Genomic DNA, 6,335 nt, shown 5'->3' with positions numbered 1-6,335 from the left:
ATTTTTGTGGTTTAAACCTAGTGATGTCGCGAACATAAAATTTTGCGTTCGCAAACGGCGAACGCGAACTTCCTCAACTGTTCGCGAACGGGCGAACCGGGCGAACCGCCATAGACTTCAATAGGCAGGCGAATTTTAAAACCCACAGGGACTCTTTCTGGCCACAATAGTGATGGAAAAGTTGTTTCAAGGGCACTAACACCTGGACTGTGGCATGCCGGAGGGGGATCCATGGCAAAACTCCCATGGAAAATTACACAGTTGATGCAGAGTCTGGTTTTAAGCCATAAAGGGCATAAATCACCTAACATTCCTAAATTATTTGGAATAATGTGCTTTAAAACATCAGGTATGATGTTGTGTTGATCAGGTAGTGTAAGGGTTACGCCCGCTTCACAGTGACAGACCAAACGCCCCGTTTAACGCACTGCAAACAACCGCAAACAGTCCATTTGCACAACCGCAAACTCCCCATTTGCACAAGGTTGGATACCAAGCTAGCCATGTCCCGTTCCTTGTCCTCACTGATGTCATTAAAGGTCTCTTCCTCCACCCAGCCGCGTACAACACCAAGGGTCCCCGAAAGGTGACAACAAGCCCCCTGGGACGCCTGCTGTGTTTGGTCTTCCACCTCCTCAAAGCCACCTTCCTCCTCTCACTCCTCTTCTTCAGACTCCTCTCTCTGCGTTGCCTCTCTCTGCGTTATTATAAGGTGTGTTAAGTAGTACTATTCCTATCAGTTTAATCCCTGTTACGTCCCCTATCAGGGGACGTGTATATGGCATCGATTTTAGGAACTGGGAGATGGAAAAAGATGCTTGGTCGGTCCTCCTACTTCAAATTTGGGGCACTGCGCGTGCAATCTAATGTGCCACCAGATAGGAGTGGTGTGTTAAGTAGTACTATTCTTAACAGTTTAATCCCTGTTACATCCCCTATCAGGGGACGTGTATATGGCATTGATTTTAGGAACCGGGAGATGGAAAAAGATGCTTGGTCGGTCCTCCTACTTCAAATTTGGGGCACTGCGCGTGCAATCTAATGTGCCACCAGATAGGAGTGGTGTGTTAAGTAATACTATTCTTATCAGTTTAATCCCTGTTACGTCCCTTATCAGGGGACGTGTATATGGCATCGATTTTAGGAACCGGGAGATGGAAAAAGATGCTTGGTCGGTCCTCCTACTTCAAATTTGGGGCACTGCGCGTGCAATCTAATGTCCCACCAGATAGGAGTGGTGTGTTAAGTAGTACTATTCTTATCAGTTTAATCCCTGTTACGTCCCCTATCAGGGGACGTGTATATGGCATCGATTTTAGGAACCGGGAGATGGAAAAAGATGATTGGTCAGACCTCCTACTTCAAATTTGGGGCACTGCGCGTGCAATCTAATGTGCCACCAGATAGGAGTGGTGTGTTAAGTAGTACTATTCTTATCAGTTTAATCCCTGTTACGTCCCCTATCAGGGGACGTGTATATGGCATCGATTTTAGGAACCGGGAGATGGAAAAAGATGCTTGGTCGGTCCTCCTACTTCAAATTTGGGGCACTGCTCGAGCAATCTAATGTGCCACCAGATATGAGTGGTGTGTTAAGTAGTTCTATTCTTATCAGTTTAATCCCTGTTACGACCCCTATCAGGGGACGTGCATATGGCATCGATTTTTTGGAAGCGGGAGATGGAAAAAGATGCTTGGTCGGTCCTCCTACTTCAAATTTGGGGCACTGCGCGTGCAATCTAATGTGCCACCAGATAGGAGTGGTGTGTTAAGAAGTTCTATTCTTATCAGTTTAATCCCTGTTACGTCCGCTATCAGGGGACGTGTATATGGTATCGATTTTAGGAACCGGGAGATGGAAAAAGATGCTTGGTCGGACCTCCTACTTCAAATTTGGGGTACTGCATGTGCAATCTAATGTGCCACCAGATAGGAGTGGTGTGTTAAGTAGTACTATTCCTATCAGTTTAATCCCTGTTATGTGCCTTTTTTTTGGATTGGTTTTTGAAGCCACAGTGCAGCACCAGAGGCCAGAAAAATTAGGCATGTACACATGCCTAAAAAATTAGGTATTGTTGCAGCCGCTGCTGTAGCAGCGGCCAGAAAAATTGATGTTTGTTTCCCAGGCAGAAAGTGCCCTAAAACATTGCGGCTTGAACCTAGTTGGTGGCGGATAAGTCACGCAAGTCATCATCAGGCCTTTTTTAGTTGAATGTATCGCCCACTGTCAGTCTCTTCGGGATCCATCCCTCATTCATCTTAATAAAGGTGAGGTAATCTAGACTTTTTTGACCTAGGTGACTTCTCAGTGACAATACCTCCTGCTGCACTGAAGGTCCTTTCTGACAGGACACTTGAAGCGGGGCAGACCAGAAGTTCTATCGCAAATTGGGATAGCTCAGGCCACAGGTCAAGCCTGCACACCCAATAGTCAAGGGGTTCATCGCTCCTCAGAGTGTCGATATCTGCAGTTAAGGCGAGGTAGTCTGCTACCTGTCGATCGAGTTGTTCTCTGAGGGTGGACCCCGAAGGGCTGTGGCGATGCGTAGGACTTAAAAAGCTCTGCTTGTCCTCCATCAACAACACGTCTGTAAAGCGTCCTGTCCTTGCCGGCATGGTCGTGGGAGGAGGAGGATTACTTTCACCTCTTCCCCTGTTAGATTCCCATTGTGCTGTGACATCACCCTTATATGCTGTGTAAAGCATACTTTTTAATTTATTTTGGAACTGCTGCATCCTTTCCGACTTGCGGTAATTCGGTAACATTTCAGGCACTTTATGCTTATACCGGGGGTCTAGTAGCGTGGACACCCAGTACAGGTCGTTCTCCCTCATCCTTTTTATACGAGGGTCCCTCAGCAGGCACGACAGCATGAAAGACCCCATTTGCACACAGTTGGATGCCGAGCTACTCATGTCCCGTTCCTCGTCCTCAGTGATCTCACTGAAGGTATCTTCTTCCCCACAGCCACGTACAACACCACAGGTACCAGATAGGTGACAACGAGCACCCTGGGATGCCTGTTGTGGTTGGTCTTCCTCCTCCTCCTCAAAGCCACATTCCTCCTCTGACTCCTCTTCCTCACAATCCTCTTCCAGTGTTGCCGCAGGTCCAGCAAGCGATGCTGATAAGGCTGTTTCTGGTGGTGATGGTGACCACAACTCTTCCTCTTCCTCTTCACGCTCATCTACGGCCTGATCAAGCACTCTTCGCAGGGCACGCTCCAGGAAGAAAACAAATGGTATGATGTCGCTGATGGTGCCTTCGGTGCGACTGACTAGGTTTGTCACCTCCTCAAAAGGATGCATAAGCCTACAGGCATTGCGCATGAGCGTCCAGTAACGTGGCAAAAAAATTCCCAGGTCCGCAGAGGCTGTCCTAGCACCCCGGTCATACAAATAGTCATTAACGTCTTTTTCTTGTTGGATCAGGCGGTTGAACATTAGGAGTGTTGAATTCCAAAGTGTCTGGCTGTCGCAAATCAAGCGCCTCACTGGCATGTTGATTCGCCGCTGGATATCTGAAAAGTGTGCCATGGCCGTGTAGGAACGCCTGAAATGGCCACACACCTTCCTGGCCTGCTTCAGGACGTCCTGTAAGCCTGGGTACTTATGCACAAAGCGTTGTATGATCAGATTACACACATGTTCCATGCACGGCACATGTGTCAACTTGCCCAAATTCAATGCCGCCACCAAATTTCTTCCGTTGTCACAAACCACTTTGCCGATCTCTAGTTGGTGCGGAGTCAGCCACTGATCCACCTGTGCGTTCAGGGCGGGTCTGGTGTGACTCTCTGCTTTCAGGCAAGTCAACCCCAAGACGGCGTGACACTGCCATATCCTGGATGTGGAATAGTACCTGGTGAGCTGGGGGGGTGCTGTTGATGTGGAGCAAGACGCAGCAGCAGAAGAGGACTCAGCCAAGGAGGTTATGGAAGAGGATGGAGTAGTAGGAGTAGAGGAGGTGGCAGCAGGCCTGCCTGCAAGTCATGGCGGTGTCACCAACTCCTATGCAGAGCCACGCATTCCATGGTTGTCAGCCGTCAGCAGGTTTACCCAATGCGCAGTGTAGGTGATATACCTGCCCTGACCATGCTTTGCAGACCAGCTATCAGTGGTCAGATGGACCCTTGCCCCAACACTGTGTGCCGGACATGCCATTACTTCCTTTTGCACAATCGAGTACAGGTTGGGGATTGCCTTTTGTGCAAAGAAATTTCGGCCGGGTACCTTCCACTGCGGTGTCCCAATAGCTACAAATTTTTGGAACGCCTCAGACTCCACCAGCTTGTATGGTAAAAGCTGGCGGGCTAAGAGTTCAGACAAGCCAGCTGTCAGATGCCGGGCAAGGGGGTGACTTTGTGACATTGGCTTCTTTACACTCAAACATGTCCTTGACAGACACCTGACTGTGGGCAGATGAGCAGGAACTGCTCAGGGCAAGACACGGAGTGGCGGATGGTTGAGAGGGGGCAAGGAGGACAGCAGTGGTTGACGTGGCTGAAGATGCTGGACCAGGAGGAGGATGGCGGCTTTGAGTTTGTGTGCTGCTTGTACTCATGTGTTGATCCCATAGGCGTTTGTGATGTGCGATCATGTGCCTTCGCAAAGCAGTTGTACCTAGGTGGGTGTTGGACTTCCCACGACTCAGTTTCTTTTGGCACAGGTTGCAAATGGCATCGCTGTTGTCAGAGGCAGACACACAAAAAAAATGCCACACTGCTGAGCTCTGCAATGATGGCATTCTGGTGGTGGCAACAGCATGCGTTGATTGGCGTGCTGTCTGGCTGACCCCGGGTGCCGATGCATGCTGTCTGACTGTGCCACTAGCTCCTTGCGACGACCTCCCCCTGCTTCCAACTCGTCTCCTCCTCCTCTCTGTCTCCCCATCTGAACTTTCCCCCTCTTCTTCTTCTCTTCTAGCGGGCACCCACGTGACATCCACGGACGCATCGTCATCATCAACCGCTTCAATTGTATCTGACAACTCAGCAAAGGAAGCAGCAGCGGGTACAACATCATCATCATCATCACACCGTACGTCCATGTGTGTAATGCTGCCTGACTGAGACATATCCCTGTTATCTACATCCTCTGGCAATAATGGTTGCGCATCACTATCACTCATTTCTTCCAACTGATGTGTAAATAACTCCTCTGACAGATCAAGTGAAGCGGCTGTGGTGTGCTAGTGTTGGTGGTGGCGGCAGGCGGGCGAGTGGTAACTTGAGAGGTGCCCTAAGCTAAGCTGGAGGAGGATGGTGCGTCAAGGTTCCGAGCAGAAGCTGTAGAAGATTGGGTGTCCTCACTGTCCTGTGTTAGCCAGTCAACTATGTCCTCAGAGTCAGAACTTTTCGAGTTCAGGGTACGTGGCCTCTGAACACTGGGCATTATTCTAGGGCCAAAGGGAATCACATCACCACGACCACGACGGCTCCTGCGGGGTGGCCTGCCTCTGCCTGTCATTTTTTTTTTTCGATTGGTGGTACTATGCGTGCAAGCTACTGTGACAACAGATATGAGTGGCACTGTGCACTGGCAGAAGTTGGCAGAGTAGACGCTGTAGGCCTGACACACACGCTTGCAGACAACTAACTGCTATTCAATCTATTACAGTCAAAATTGTATTTTTTTTTTAAATGTACACTACTGTTACACCAGATATGAGTTGCACTGGTGTGACACTGTGCCCTGGCAGGCACTGAAATGCACACGTGTGAAGGAAACTGACTGCTATTATTTCACAGTCAAAAAAGTGTTGTTTTTTTTAAATGTACACTACTGTTACAACAGATATGAGTGGTGGCACTGGGGTGACACTGTGCCCTGGCAGGCACTAAAACGCACACGTGTGAAAGAAACTGACTGCTATTATTTCACAGTCAAAAAAGTGTTGTTTTTTTTAAATGTACACTACTGTTACACTAGATATGAGTTGCACTGGTGTGACACTGTGCCCTGGCAGGCACTGAAATGCACACGTGTGAAGGAAACTGACACTGCTATTATTTCACAGTCAAAAAAGTGTTGTTTTTTTTTTAAAATGTACACTACTGTTACAACAGATATGAGTGGTGGCACTGGGCAAGTGGGCACAGTATAAGCTGTGAGTCTGACACACACGCTAGCAGGCAGGCAACTGCAATTAGATTACACAGGAAAAAAAAAAAAGCAGACTGATGTTCTAGCCCTAAAAAGGTCTTTTTGGGGTGCTGTCCTTACAGCAGAGATCAGATGAGTCCTTCAGGACTGTAGTGGACACTGAATACACTAGCCTAGCTATCGATTTCCCTATTAAATCAGCAGCAGCTACACTGTCCCTCCTCTCACTA

Source organism: Bombina bombina, chromosome 7, assembly GCF_027579735.1.
Source record: "Bombina bombina isolate aBomBom1 chromosome 7, aBomBom1.pri, whole genome shotgun sequence".
Classification (NCBI taxonomy): Eukaryota; Metazoa; Chordata; class Amphibia; order Anura; family Bombinatoridae; genus Bombina; species Bombina bombina.
The sequence above is the reverse complement of the archived record's forward strand: the minus strand, read 5'-3'. Positions refer to the sequence as shown.